Source organism: Podarcis melisellensis (genome assembly GCF_964234715.1).
Source record: "Podarcis melisellensis genome assembly, chromosome: 14".
In the NCBI taxonomy this organism is placed as follows: Eukaryota; Metazoa; Chordata; class Lepidosauria; order Squamata; family Lacertidae; genus Podarcis; species Podarcis melisellensis.
In genome coordinates, this window is record NC_138546.1 from 39,579,603 (window position 1) to 39,596,000 (window position 16,398).

Sequence of the window (16,398 nt, forward strand, 5' to 3'; positions counted from 1 at the left end):
TTTCCCTTCCACCCTCACATGGCATCCCTTTTGAGAACATACTGGATCAAGCAAAGTACTGTTTTATAACCTGATGTCTCTGAGAGGAGGAGTGCTACAGGTGATATGCCTACCAAGATTTTTTAATTTTTTTGCAATGATGTCCCTTGTTGGTTTTGTTTTTTTGAGCCACCGCAGTCTTGAAAATTGCAGTGGCCATGTGTACAGCTGCCATGTAGAGGCACTGTTGCGTTTGAGTGTTGCCTCCGCATGATGCTGGCTAGCAGCTCACTGGTGCCTTCACGTGCTATCGGGTATGTGAGCAGGACCAAATCATTTCTTACTGCTTGTATAACACACTATATAGTAGTGCATTCAGTCCCTAGGTCAATAGCTTTCAAACTTCTGCCATGGAAATCCTGCATGTTGCAGAGCATTCTGAAATATGTTCTAGTGCACATCAAGCTCTCAAGAGGTATTGTTGTTCCACATGACCTTAAAGTACATTCTAGAAGATGCCTTAACAATCCCTTGTGTGCTATGCAGCACAGCACAGGTTTCAGACAATGGTACCTGGAACACAATCGCGATGTGAGTGTCTCCTCCCCACTCTTAAAAAAAAAGCCCACTTAGGTAACTGTGGAGTTGTTTGTTTGTTTTTTACTTGAGATTTTAAAAATGAAAATTTTATTGTCCAGGGCTGAATTACGTACTGTGTATCCAAATGGATTCCCCACCTCCTTCCATTAAACATTACGCAAATCTGGGAAATGGCTTGTCATTTTAAGGTAGGAGCCAAAATAGATATCTGAAATCAGATGGTTAGCTTTCTTTCATAGCTGATAGCAAGGAGCAGCTTTCTATACAAAAAATAAGGAACACCAACATCCTTTGAAACAATATCTAGCATGTAAAAGGTCCCAAGTTCATCTCTCTAAAGGACTGAGAAAGACCTATCTGAAAATTGTGGAGATGTATTGCTAATATCAAGTTAGGTGGAATAATGGTCTAATCTTGTATAAGGCAGCTCCCAAATCTTGTATAAGGCAGCCTTTGTCACCATGGAATCCATGATGGGAACTATAGTCTCGTATGTATGTATGTATGTATGTATGTATGTATGTATGTATAGAGAGTGTGGCAGGTGTCCTACTCATTCTATAGCCAGGGTTCATGGTAGATTACAGGATAAGAATTCAGCGCCAGTGCAGTCCAAATTCTGCAGTCCAAATTATGTGCCTTTTTATAAATTGTGCAACCAATGTTCATAATTTGCAAAACTCTACAATTTTTACATTTTCCACCGCAAGGTGGTATTCCACTAAGTTACTCAGAGTAGACCTATTGAAAGTAATTGATATAGCCAAATTAGGTCTATTGGTTTCTCCCCACTCCCCAACTTCAATAGAGTTGTAGCAGCTGAACAGCTCTAGCTACAGACTACATTTTGTGGCTTTTCTATAATTCCCAAAGATGTGCTCTCATTGAAGGGGGCAGGGCAAAATTGAACATTTTTCTGGAGTGTGACAAATGGATTGGCTGTGTTTTGAATACATTTTATTAGGGCTTACAGAGAAAAATACAAAACTTAGTATCAAATGTTGTTTTTTGCCCAGACTAACTAAGACTTGGTTCTAAATGCAATGGAAACGAGGAGAGAGAGAGAAATAAATAAGAAATAGAATAGGGGTTTAAAAGAGAGAGGGAGAAATAACATTCAGAAGGTAAGGGACTTCTCATTCTTCGTCTGTCCACTATAATTAAACAATATTCACTTCATCCACTCCAATATAACACCCAACAAATGGATTGGCTGCAGAGGAGCAGCATGCTTTATTATGTCCTTTGGTTAGCAACATAGCACTGATGTAGCTGGGCTTTCATATTAAAGCAGTATTCGGTAGGCAAAAAAGCTGCAATACTTTTTGGCTTTGAAGCTTTTTAAAAAGCATGTGTTGGCCTATTTTACCATGTAGTATATAATAAGCTTGATGAGCAGAATGCATACATGAACACCAAGAGAGTCCATGGACAATTTACGTATGTTAAGTTGTTCCCAAAGAACCCTATGATTCCATAAACAATAATATCATTGCCCTGGATGAATATGACATACTTAAAAATCTGGCGAGGGTGCCAGGACCCAAGCAATTTTGTCTTGGTGACTTGGTTGAGCCTCTGTGCCATCAGTTTGCTATCCTGCCCTACCTGTGGTGCAATTTCCTCAAGTTTGTTTAGGCCAAAGTCAGTCCCATGGAACTTGATGGGACTGACTCGCTATTAAGTGTGTTAAGGGTTGCAACTCTAATCTTCACATTGTCCTTCGCTGCCTTCATCCCCATTCCATAGCTGCTGCTGTGAGCTACTAAACAGCATTCAGAGGCTTGTCTGGAATCTGACCCTGCCAAGTAGGAATCTATGCAGTCCTCCTACACCTTCTGGCAGAGGAATTGCAGCACTGTAATAGAGACCAAGTTGCCGTAGATGAAGTGAGATAACAAACAGGGATCAGAAACTGGAAGGCAAACCCCACTGAAGGGTTAGGTCCTGCTTATGTAGCAGTACAGCTGACATTTCTGCCCTGTCTGATCCCTAGTGCAAAGTGTTGTCCCTAAAACCTTCGCCTCCATAAAAATGTTGCACTGTGCATGATGGTCTACCACATCACCCCTCCCAGTATAAACCTTCCTAGACCCACAACTGTGATCTCAGAAGTAGACAAGAAGGGCTGGTGCCAGCACATAGCATCCTTTGCCAAAGGACAAGGCCCACCGCCACTGGTACCAGAGCCCCACCTGCCCTATAATATTAAAGCAGTGTCTTTCCACGTTAAATAGTCAAAGCTTACACCAAAGAATCCTGAGAAGCATCATCTGTTAATGTTGGGGCAGATATTCATTTAGGAAAACACCAGAAGGTTTTCTATTGGGAATAGTACCAGGAAGTCTAGAGGAAGAAAACAAGACATTATATTTATACACAACAGTAGCTACAAGGCTATTGATTGCGACAAATTGGAAAAGTGGTATTATACCGACAAAAACAGAGTGGCTTGCCAAATTATTGGAGTATTACAATATATCCAAAACAATGGGAGAAATTCGAAGGATCTCAAAAGAGAAGATAGACAAGGACTGGAAGGTGTTTAAAGGATACTTGCAAAACTCCTATTAGAATAAACAAGTTCTGTTATAAATACTGAAATATTAAATAAGATGGATACCAATGTGTAACAGAAAAAGAAGCAGAAAATTGGTTTAAAAGTGTGTGAAAGAAAGTAATAGAAGTGGAAAGAAATTGCAATTGAGTAGACTGGAAGTTCAACACAAGGGTGGGGTGAGGGGTAAGGGATGGTGGTGGGAAAAAGAAGTATCTGTGGGATTGAGTGTGGGTATGTATGAATATTTTTAAGGATTGTATGAAATGTATGTTTGTATATTCGTAATGTGTGTATTAATGCTGACTTATTTTAATAATAAAAATTAATTTTAAAAAAATGTTGTGGCAGCTATTAGGAGGCCTACATTCTCCCACAGAGCTACAGTTTTCAAAGTGGTTCCCTTCTTGGGGAACTCTGAAAGCTGTCGCTCTGTGAGAGGAAAGGCCAACGTTTGAGTGTCTCCTAATAACTCAGCGCACTGAACGAACTACAGTTCCCAGGATTCTTGAAGTGGGGGAGTCAAGACTGTTTAAGACGGTTCTGCTTTAAACGTATAGTGAAGATGGGGCCCAGGTGTGGTCTGGACCTCCCTTTATCCCCCCCTCAAGGCCCATGGAATTGGGCTTGCCACTACCACCATTTTTAATTTCCTCAAGTACGAAAGAGCTGAGCTAATAAGGCCCAGTGTTTTACCTACTTGCGTCTATTCGGAAAAGAACGTTTTGAACACTCACCTGGAAACATTTTTATTTATTAAAACATTTCTATACCGCCCCGAACACATCAGTCTGGAAGCAATGCACAGCCAATTGTTTAACATACTGGCATCCACCTTTAAATCAATACAGATAAAAATGATAATAAAGCTGGTAATACAGGACAGAGTTGAAACGTGACAGCCTGCTGGGAAAAGTTGAGGAAAGGTCTACAAACATAGGTACTTACTTTAGCACAGGTGTGGGGAATCTTTGTTGCTCCCAATATTGCTCCTATATGCCATGTTTATTGGGTCTGGTGGGAGTTGTAGTTTGGCAACATCTGGAGGGTCAAAGGTTCCCCAGCCTTGTTTTAGTGAGTCAACAATGATAGCACTTGCCTGAGCTGAAGAGAGGTTTTCGATAAAATCTTGCCACCCTAGAAAAGGCTCTACCCCTCACCAAATTTGCTGACTACCAAGAATGCATTGTCCACCAAACATAACAAGCAAATAGGGCAATAGAGGTGAAGGTGCTCCTTCGACACCCAGCTGGAATAGGAGGCGATTCTCAGCGTGAGTCCAGAGAGCAACTGTGGGTCACAGCATTCAGAGTTGGAAAAGAGAGTAGAGTTGCATTGCCACAACTTGCCCTGCCATCGGTCTTGCTTCTGTCTGGGAGCGCCACAAATGTCCCGCTGTTTGGGGCTATAAAGGCTAAATGGGTACCACTAGAAGGCAAGCACATGTTCAACACACTTCCAGCTACATTGGTGAGAGCAGTGGTTAGAATGACCTTGGTTGGCCAAGTCACTATCTCCCTGCCTAAGCTACCTTGCAGGCTGGCTTCGAGGATAAACTGAGGAGGGGAGTACCATATGTACTAGGAGATCCTTAAATGAGTGGGAATACATCACAAACCTTTATGCCAGACTCTCCTCCCTCGCAATCTGTATAGCTGCTGGAGACTGTTGCACAGCCACAACAGAATCAGAGAGTCCTTTCTATGCCCCAGGAGGGTCTTTGAGAAGGCGTTTTGGAGTACCACCATAGCCCTCATTCTCATTCTTCACGCATGCAATAGGCTGATAAGGATGTGTGATGGATTGGACAATATCTCTTTCTTCTCTTGTCCAGCGGGATAGGACTGTATTCCTTCCCCTTCCTTCTGTTAAGAATTGAGAAAGTGTGGTTGAATAGCCAGTTCATGCTGGTGCTTTCTTCAGGAATAGATTGTGGTGAAGAAATTATTTATGGGATGTGGCGCAGTTGGCGTCAGTACATATGAAGTGTCTTGCTGGATCTGACCAAAGGTTAATCTTATCTAGCATTCTATTTCCAACATACCAGCCAGCTGCATTTGTAATCTGAGTACAATGGTAACTTTGTCACACGTGAACATTACCCAATCCATTCTGCTTTGACACTATACCATAGAGACAGGCTCTAATGTGGAAACATGCACATGAATGGGTTATTTCAGACCAGTTTCTCCAGGCTGTACTAGAATACCATTTAAATTTCCCCAGAGTGCTCTGGAACAATACTATGTTGGGGACCTTGTAGAAAACTGAAACAGCAGTTCTGAAATCCTAATACGGGAGGACTAGAATACATCAGTACAGGTGAGATCTGCTGATTTTCTGGGGCATCAACAGTTGCTGCAAGGTGCTGGATGCTGATATCTGGCATAGTTCCAGTGCACACTCTTAACCTCTCCCATATAAGTGAAGTTTCCTATGGAGAAAGGTAAAGTGCTCCACTTTGGGACACATTGAAGCAAGTACAAAAACTACTTTCTGTTCCAGTCATGGAGAGGGGTGTGGGCAGTTTCCTACCTTATTCAGGATGCTGAATAAGGGGGTACAGTGTGCCCATGAACAGATCCACAGCACTCTCTAAGGGTCCTTGGAATGTGAAAGCCATCCAGCAGTGCAGTTATGCAGTTTTAGATTCTCGACTTAATGACTTCGTACACATAGATACTGTATTTTTTGCTCTATAAGACACACTTTTCCCCTCCTAAAAAGTGTGCGTCTTATGGAGCGGATGCAGGCTGCGCAGCTATCCCAGAAGCCAGAACAGCAAGAGGGATTGCTGCTTTCACTGCGCAGCGATCCCTCTTGCTGTTCTGGCTTCTGAGATTCATAATATTTTTTTCCTTGTTTTCCTCCTCCAAAAACTAGGTGCGTCTTGTGGTCTGGTGTGTCTTATAGAGCAAAAAATATGGTACCTCTTTACCCTAGCCTTTGGCATCTGAGATTTATTTTGTCAGGATCCATTCTATTCTTCTGATGGTTTTTTAAAATTGATTTTAATGTTGTATTTTTATACTGTTGTAACCCTTCACAGGGATCTTTTTGTGGTCAAGGACAGGCAGGAAATCCAATAAATAATAACAGATGAAAATATGCATTACTTTGCCTAGTCCAAACTGTGTCAAGACATCCCTATTGCATTTGGGGGACCCTCCTGCTCATTCAGCCGAGTGGGGCTCTGGATTTCTGCCCTGACAGCACCACTGAAGCCCTTCTCTGTGCACACCACCTGCCCATCATAATGACAGACATTTTGCTGCCATATAATAAAAACAGAACCAGAAAGCACTACCCAGATTAGCTCTGAAGAACTGCATTGTTAACAAAGCCTGAATAACAGCCTTTACAAAAAAAAAAAGTGACCTTTATGTGGGCATGTATTGCTGGAGCATAAAAGAAAACTGTACAATGGCCATTTTCATTGTAGCAATACATTTATTTTAAATACGATCAAGCAAATATCTTAAGAAAAATGTCACAGGCTATAACTTGACAGTCAACACCATTTGGAGTAGGATTCCTAACAAGCTGAACTGCATTCCAGATTTACAATCCTGATGGCCATTACAAAGAAGGCAGTTGTTTCAGGTCCTGCTTGTAGTGGGCATTTTTCACTGGATTCTCTGGGCAGACGGGTTCTCCCACATTTCTCAGAAGGAGAGCAGTGACTGGGTTTTTAAATAAGTTGTTTTTCAACAGAAGTAGAACACGCACAAACATATTGCTGCATGCCACTGCAATCTCAAAGTGGTGCGAGATTCCAGGGGTCCCTATCGGGAATGAGGCACAGCAGAGACTGTGGTGTCTTTAGGATATGTGGTTTATTTATGCATACATACAACCTGAGCCTATGATGAAGGGGTTCACAGCATTAACTCCCATAGCTGCAGCCTTGAATTCAAGCAGAAATCAGCCATAGCTCACTCTCCATCTTTTCAGCCTGCAGCTTTTCCCCTCTAGGTCACATCACTGCAAACTCTGCTCTCAAACTCAATCTTTGTTCTTCTAATTATCAAAAAGCTGGAGGATGGGACCCACCCTTTCATTATCTGGCACAGAGCCCCCTTTCCTTTGCTCTCTTATTAGCTTTCACCCAGGCGATCACCTCAATGAAAGAAGGTAGCCTGGATTATATTTTAACCCTTGCTGAATCTAGGGATTAGAAGGCTTGATCAGATTTCAACACCCACTCATAACACTATGTTACGAAGAACTGAAAGGTGGATTGCAGAGGGATTTAGTTGTTTACTTTCAAAAGTTATGAAACCTTTACACACTGTTTATCTTCTTGATGATATCTTACCCTCCTGCATTTATTAATGAATCATGAAACTCTCCTTTTAAATTGCAGGGTTTTAAGCACGCTTGATCTGATCTGTATAAAACCATATTTAGGATGCACTCCTTTAATGCAGATGCTGGAAAAGATATGAAGGGGCAAAACATTAAAATTATTGTAGAATCATAGATTGCAGTCCTAACTACTAGAAAGTACATACTATTGGAGGAAGTGACATGAGTATTTGGGATTGAGCTGTGTGACACACATGCCCTTGGCTACAATAGTATATCAACATAAATACAAAACGCTGTTGGGCAGAATGCTGATTTGTATTAACATAAAAGATGAAAAAAACATTGGTAATAATGATCAAACATTAAACTAAATACTGAAGAAGAGGCTCAACGGCTACTTTACTTCATTTATACGCACATTTATTTCCACTTTCAGCTGCCAAAAGGAAGAACTGCTTTCTCTTGTTCCTAATCTTCCCTAGCCCCCTGCCAAACCCAGAGGTAGTGTGGTGCTATTCAGCCCAGCATTGACATCACTGTGATACTTCCACAGATCTCAACAATATGTTTAGATATATCTCTCTCTCTGTTGTAGATTTGATATTGAGATTTGGGTCCAATTGGACACAGAAAATGTGCAATGCACTATGTAGATCTCAACAATATGTTTAGATATCTCTCTCTCTCTGTTGTAGATTTGATATTGAGATTTGGGTCCAATTGGACACAGAAAACGTGCAATGCGCTATGTCTGGTTGTATTATCAATTTGCAGCCCTGCTTAAACTGTCCTGTTCCATTTGCAGGTGATAGTTTTCAGAAACGTTGCAGTGATATGTTGCCTGTTGTATATATGTCACTTCCCCTTATCCTGCCATGGGCTCTGGTCAAACAGGTTTTGAAGCACTACAAAATGTACTAGACCCATTTAGACCTCTCCAAGGAAGGTGCCCAAGTCTGGGGCTTCATTGCGGACTGATCCTATGCATTAAGATCAATGAAAGTTGTCCCCAGGTAAGCAAGAGCCTCAGACAGCTTGTTTTTTGGCTAAATTAAGAAAATGTTCATGCAGCCCTATCCTGTGCATGGTTACTTGAAGGTAAATCTCACTGTGATCAGTGGGGTTTATTCCCAGGGAAGTGGACACAAATTACAGCTTCACTGTTTGAGAGAAATCTACCTCTAAGTTAAAACTCATTGTTTATTTTCTCATTTGTGCAGAAACAGGGAACCCCTTATCCTTCAAATGTTGTGGACTCCAACTCCCATCAACCTAAGGTAGCACAGTTGAACCATCAGGGATGATGGGAACTGTAGTCCAGCAACATGGAGGACCACAAAATCCCCACTCCTGCACTAGTGGATATGGGAACAACTATTCTCTCTTTTCTTGACACAGATAATTATTATAAAGTTATTGACATGGCCCACTTTGTGCAACTTGGTCAGGCTTTATTCTGTTGCCACTAAGGAAAAAATATTTTTGTCCACCTAGCTCTCATGGTTGCATGTGGAATAGCACCCTAGGTTGGTTTTATTTGTTCTTGCTTTAATGACTGATCGGACCGGGGGTGGGTGGGTTAAAGTATGGGGGGTTATTTCTCTCCTTATGTGTTCTCCCTTCATTGTGTTCTTTGTTCTGTGAAAACAGTAAAACAATTTTAAAAACAGAGACCTTCAAAAGGCAACTGGGTCCTTCTTCTGGACTTCTGATCACCAGCAGTGTTTTCCTAGCGAGGAAGGGAAATGCAACCACTGTGAATTTCACAGTTGTGTTGCAAGCATAACGAATTATTACGTTTGAACTTGCATCCAAATCAAGTAAGGTCATCTCACAATCCTATTGACGTGAGAATATCTCATCTCAAAAATTAACAAACATACATATGTCTGCAATAACAGAACTCCTACATGTTTCTTAAGAAGTAACCCCTACTATCTTCAATGAGGCTAAACCCCTAGTGTGTTTAGCAATGCAAGCAAAGTTAATTAAATTGTACAATACAGAACTTGAATAGGCAGGCAGTCACCCCATGTGCTGTATTTAGAACACCGGCTTTTTCTTTATATATATTATTAAATTTTTCTGTTTTACATTTTAGAGTATTCATTTAAACAACCTTCAATCAATGACTTCCCTTCTTCTCCTTCCATGGTTCAATTTGCACACCATAAATCCCTGCATATTTTACATAAACTAAACCATTCAGTATTCCATTATTACATTCATCAAAATTTATCTACACTGTTGAATTTATCTTAATGCTGCCAGCGTTTTTAAATGTACACAATTTTCACCCATATATTCAATAAACATTTTGCAATCTTCTTTAAACGTATCTTCTTCTCGTTCTCTTATTCTATACGTTAAATCTGCAAGCTGCGCATATTCCATCAGTTTAAGTTGCCATTCTTCCTTAGTTGGGACCTTGCTCGTTTTCCATTTTGGGGCTAATAAAACACGGGCTGTGGTAGTGGCATACATAAATAATCTTTTTTGACACCTGGGAATTTCCATCTGAATTATCCCTAACAAAAAGGAATTTGGCTTTTTGGAAAAGGTACTTTTAAACATTTTTTACAATTCATTATAAATTATTTCCCAGGACTCTTTTACCCTTTTACAAGTCCACCACATATGATAAAACATACCCTCAGTCTCATTTTATCTCCAGCACTTATCCAACTCAGACTTACACATTTTAGCAAGTCTACTTGGAGTTAGATGCTATCTGTAAATCATTTTCAGATAAGTTCGCCTTCAAAGAATAATATGCTGTGAACTTCAAATCACTCTTCCCAAGTTTTCCCAGAGATTTAAATCTATATTATGTTCTATATCTACTTTTTCATTGTGTTTAGCATTGCAAACAAAGTTAATTAAATTGCACAATACTTGAATAGGCAGTCACTCCACGTGCTGTATTTAGAACACCGGCTTTTCCCAGCTGTAGTTATGCCAATAGAACTGAATAAATGAACTGCCATGAGGAAATGATCACGGATAGTAAAGGGTATTTCTGCAATAACATTCCTTCCTTCTGGTATGGCAATTTGACTTCATGGTGTAGATCAGCCTTCCCCAACGATGTGCCCTCCAGTGTTTTGGACCACAATTCTTACTATACTTCACTAATGGGCATGCAGTGGTACCTCGGGTTACATACGCTTCAGGTTACATACGCTTCAGGTTACAGACTCCGCTAACCCAGAAAGAGTGCTTCAGGTTAAGAACTTTGCTTCAGGATGAGAACAGAAATTGTGCTCCGGCGGCGCAGCAGCAGCAGGAGGCCCCATTAGCTAAAGTGGTGCGTCAGGTTAAGTACAGTTTCAGGTTAAGAACGGACCTCCGGAACGAATGAAGTACTTAACCTGAGGTACCACTGTACTGACTTGGGCTGATGGGAACTGTAGTCCAAAACATTGGGGAGAAGAAGAAGAAGAAGAAGAAGAAGAAGAAGAAGAAGAAGAAGAAGAAGAAGAAGAAGAAGAAGAAGAAAAAGTAGTAGTAGTAGTAGTTTGGATTTGATATCCCGCTTTATCGCGACCCGAAGGAGTCTCAAAGCGACTAACATTCTCCTTTCCCTTCCTCCCCCACAGCAAACACTCTGTGAGGTGAGTGGGGCTGAGAGACTTCAGAGAAGTGTGACTGGCCCAAGGTCACCCAGCAGCTGCATGTGGAGGAGCGGAGACGCGAACCCGGTTCACCAGATTACGAGTCTACAGCACTTAACCACTACACCACACTGGCTCTCGGTCAGGTTGGGGGAAGATAGTATAGATTCACATTAGAAGTGCTTTCTAACCTTAACAAGTGTTCAGTGCCAGGTTTGGGGAGGCCCTTAGACAACGTGATCTCAGTCTAAACCAGCATCAGCACCTGGCAGCTTGGGGAAGCTGTCAAGATATCAGTGCCTTGTCAGGACCCCCTGCTGATGCCTGTCCTGTCCTGTCCTGCCCTTCCTTTTTCTGGATCTAGCCACCCTTTCAATTTTCCACTGTGCCCCAATCCTGGCAGCCCATCTAGTTCAGCATCCTTTTCACAGTGACCAACCAGACGTTTCTGGGATGGCTGCAAGAAGGAACTGAGCACAATAGCTTACACGGGTCAGCAAACGTTTTCAGCAGGGGGCCGATCCACTGTCCCTTAGACCTTGTGGGGGGCCGGACTATTTTTTTTTTGGGGGGGGGGTTAATGAATGAATTCCTATGTCCCACAAATAACCCAGAGATGCATTTTAAATAAAAGGACACATTCTACTCATGTAAAAGCATGCTAATTCCCAGACCATCCACAGGCCAGATTTAGAAGATTGGGCCAGATCCGGCCCCTGGGCCTTAGTTTGCCTACCCATGGCTTAATACATACCACCTTCTGCTTGTTCCCTCACAGAAGGGAAGCAGTCACAAAGAGGGGGTGAAGGAAACTTCAGGGACTAACTATGCCCCCCATCTTGGGAGTGGGCTAAAGTTTCTAACCAGAAATACAACACTCTGAAAGAGCTGGTGCAGTGTGTTGCTCAAAGTGAGAAAGTAAGCCTTTGGTTCAAATTTTGCCTGTCATAAATCCCAGAGGTGGCCTTAAGCAGCCTTCTTTCTTTTAGCCTCTGCTCCTCTGGGCAACTGCTGCTGCCGCCTCTGGTCTCTGAGCTGCTCCCCACCCGAAAAAGAGAGGTGCCTCTTAGAAAATAATAAGAACCCTCCTGGATCAGACCAAATCTAGTCCCACATTCTGCTATCACGTTGACCAACCTGATGTCTATGGGAAGCCCATGAGGACACAAGTGCCAACAGCACAAAATGTAATAATTTCTAAAAGAATGTTAAAATACTATTATTATAAATGGTAAACATTTAGGATTGTTAAACTGGTGCACTGTTAGTATACAACCAGTGGGCTTTGGACTGCCTTGTGCTAGTCCCCAAGGCAAAGAAAATATAGATATTTAATACAGTGGTGCCTCGCAAGACGAAATTAATTCGTTCCGCAAGTCTCTTCGTCTTGCGGGTTTTTCGTCTTGCGAGGCATTCGTCTAGCGGGGCACCACTGTATTATAATACATAGATTCTACCCAAAGTGACAGTAAAAATAGATGGTTTCGGTTTGTATGTTCCAACATTTAATCAGCAGCTAAGAAAAGCACTTTTACTAGCTATGATGTTTTCTAACTTGTTTTCCAAGTCTTCAATTTGGTTGTGAACCATTAATCTAATAGGGAACATTCTGGTGTTAAAAGCATGGAATCCTGAGTTCAAATTCCAGCTTCAACAGATGGTTTTGACTATTCTTGTCTTCTTTAGACTTGATTTCCCACCTGAAAAACATTCTACATATTTACAAGGATCCATAATCCATTTTTATGGAAACATCTAAAGGTACACAGTAAAATCAGCCTTTTTTATAAAAAGTGTGTTGGAAATAATGTTGACTAGAACAACCAGTGGTTATATCTAGGTCAGCATGTAGCATCCTCACTCTCTGTGTCAGCATTATCTATATAGGATCAAAAATGCAACCTCTAATTGAGAGACATGATCAACAGGAGGTGACACACTTTATAATTGCTATGTATGTTCATGTATACTTCCAATGAAGTATTTAGTCACTGTCACTAAACATGATACAAATTGATAGGCTGTTGGTTTTTCATGCAAAGCTTGATCACGTATGTGACTTTGCTTTTGAATAACAAGCCCATTACTGAGAGTGAATTCAAATAAGTGTTCTAGATCATTCCATACCATCCTTGATCTTAATACAGCCTGAAAAGATGTGTGTCTATAAACATAGGGTTTATAATCCTATAAACACAGGGTTTGTTGTCTTGACCCCATGGCCCTGGGTGAACAACCAGCAACCATTTTGATTAGGGTTGCCTCTGCTCAGATTTTATCTCTGAAATTATTAGTGTACAGTGGTGCCCCGCAAGACGAACGCCTCGCAAGACGAAAAACCCGCTAGACGAAAGGGTTTTCCGTTTTGGAGGCGCTTCGCAAAACGAATTTCCCTATGGGCTTGCTTCGCAAGAAGAAAGCCCATAGGGAAATCTCCGGGGACCTCTTTTAAATGCTGGCGGTGGGGAGCAAAGCCTTCCCCCCCCCTCCGGCCTTCAGAAGAGGTCCAGGAAGGCCGGCGGGGGCCGAAAGGCTTCGCTCCCCACCGCCAGCATTTTAAAAGCAGTCCGGGATAGCAGGGAAGCGCTTCCCGCTATCCCGGATGGCTTTTGAAGGCAGGCGGGGGGGAGCAAAGACTTTTGCCCCCCACCCGCCTTCAGAAGAGGTCCTGGACCTCTTCTGAAGGCAGGCGGGGGGCAAAAGTCTTTGTCCCCCCTGCCTGCCTTCCTGGGGGCTTTTAAATCGCCCTGGGACAGCGGAGAATTCCTCTGCTGTCCCGGGGCGATTTTAAAATGCTGGCGGGCGGCAGCGCTGCCGCCCGCCAGCATTTTAAGATCGCCCCGGGACAGCGGAGAAGTCTCCGCTGTCCCGGGAAGGCAGGCGGGGGGGAAGCAAAGACTTTCGCCCCCCCGCCGGCCTTCAGAAGAGGTCGGGGGACAGACTGTCCCCGGATCTGGTCTGAAGGCGGTTTCCATAGGAACGCATTGATTGATTTTCAATGCATTCCTATGGGAAACCGTGCTTCGCAAGACGAAAAACTCGCAAGACGAAAAGACTTGCGGAACGAATTAATTTTGTCTTGCGAGGCACCACTGTATTTGTCTGCATGAACTTCAGTTATACTTTCCTCCAGCATTAAGGAAGCATTTAGGTTAGGGGGAGGCAAACTAAGGCCCAATCACCTTCTAAATCCAGCCAGCAGACAGTCCAGGAATCAGGGTGTTTTTACATGAGTAGAATGTGTCCTTTAATTAAAAATGCATTTCTGGGTTATTTGTGAGACATAGGAATTTGTTCATCCCCCCCCCAAAAAAAAATATAGACTGGCCCCACACAAGGTCTGAGGGACAGTGAACCAGCCCCGCTGAAAATGTTTACTGACTCCTGACTTAGATAGAGAGATTTCTGGAGATGGGCAAATGCAACAGGAGGAGGAGGATAGTAGTACAGTGGTGCCTCTGGATACGCACACCTATTGTTGCGTATCCTCCGGGTTATGCATGCAGCAAACCCAGAAGTATTTTTCCAGGTTTCACCCTGCGTGCATGCGCAGAAGCATCCTATCGTGCCGCGCGCATGCGCAGAACAGGCACCTCTGGTTGCAAATTCCTCGGGATCTGACCGGAGCTCCGGAACGGATCCCGTGCGCAACCGGAGGTACCACTGTAAATTATTTTGTAGGAATACAATGCTTCGTGACATTTTATCATCCAATGTGAAAACTGGAAAAAAGTATGACTCTAATGACCATTAGGAATGAATGACCCATTTGCCAACGCCACATTTTATAGTTAAAATAACACTAGATACCATTATGGCTGCAATAACTTGTCCAATCGCACTGGACATGAACATATAAAACATTAAAACTAGATTATTCACTTGGATAAAGACATCTTACAGTGCAATCCTATACACATCTACTTAGAAGTAAGCCCACTGAGTTCAATGGGAATTACTCCAAGGAAACTAGGTATAGGATTGCAGCCTTGTCGCTTCAGTAGGACTTACTTCCAAGTAGGCATGGCTAGGTTTGTGCTGTGAGTTGAGCAACTAATTACCGTATTTTTCCGTGTATAAGACTAGGTTTTCCCCCTAAAAAATATTTTCAAAAATTAGGGGGCGTCTTATACTCTGGGCCATCTCCCCCCATTTTCTTAAATCTGAGTCCCCCCAAAATAGGAGGCGTCTTATACATGGGGGCGTCTTATAGATGGAAAAATATGGCATATGAGCTTCAATCATTTAATCAATTTTTGTAATTTTATATATACACAACTGGCATGAAGGAAAAACACCTATTTATGGAAGAAACTGAGAAAGGGGTAAAATTCAACCTCCCCCAAGTTTCACAGAGATATTTTATAAATACGGCATTAGGTTAAGTTCTGGTTAACTACAATAACATATTTGGGGTGGGGGGTCATGTATACAAGTTCTTTCTTTTGTTCTGTTCTCTTTTCCACTATTTTTTAAAAAATTCTTTTTGTGTGTGTCTTCTCTTACTCTGCGCCCTTGTGACGATGTACTTTAATTTTTTTCAATAAAGAATATAAAATAAGTTTCACAGAACTGAAAACATACATACACAGATAAGCAAGCAAAGCGTGACCTAAAAAAAATGTAGTGCTAAGCTCAAGTATAAAAGGCAAGCGTTTAAGAACAGTAGACACCCATCCTAAAACAAAACCCTGCACCTTTATAGTTAAAAAACACACACCTAAATAAATAAATAATCCTTTATACCCCGCCCACCTGGCTGGGTCTCCCCAGCCACTCTCAACACTCTTTCACTAGGCAGCTAGGCTGCAATCTTATTACATACTCACCGGGCGTAAATCCCATTGTGGGCCTTACTCGTGAGTAAGCATGCATACGGTCGGACTGAACTGACACACAGCTCAAGGAAAGCTCTCACCCTGTCATGTAAAGTGGCCTCACTCCCACAGCGAGGAGCGCCTATACGACTGCAGACAAAGACATAACACACCTAGATAGGTGGACATATAAATAGATAAATAAAGAAAAGCCTAAGAAGAAGGCGAGGCCCTCCCCCTGATGAACTCCAGCTGGGCTCCAAACAAGCCTTACAGGCCCGGCGTTGCTGGGCAACGGCTGAGAAGATGGGAGGGGGGAGTTCCGAGCGCGGAGGAGGAGGAGTAGGCCGCTTTTAAACCAACGCTTTTAAGCGCAGCGTGTCTCCCGTCGGCTTCCGTCCCAGATGCTCCCTCCTCCTCCTCCTCCCCCGCCCCTCCCCTCTGTCGCCTCCATCTCAAGCCGTCGCTAGTGGCGTAGCCGGGTCTTGTTCGGGAGCCGCGTCAGCCGCCGCGGAGTCGC

The 16,398-nt window shown here is 42.6% G+C and overlaps 1 long non-coding RNA gene across 1 annotated transcript in view; it reads right to left on the reverse strand.

The window, feature by feature from the left end:
- The window catches only part of LOC309356940, a 21,341-nt gene extending 5,133 nt beyond the window's left edge, over positions 1–16,208 (reverse strand). Inside the window, exons 1-2 of the long non-coding RNA XR_014162935.1 lie at positions 15,891–16,208; positions 4,755–5,001 (exon numbers count right to left, since the gene is read on the reverse strand). This is a non-coding gene — a long non-coding RNA (uncharacterized lncRNA). The remainder of the gene's footprint in view (positions 1–4,754; positions 5,002–15,890) is intronic.
- Between the last annotated feature and the right edge of the window lie 190 nt (positions 16,209–16,398).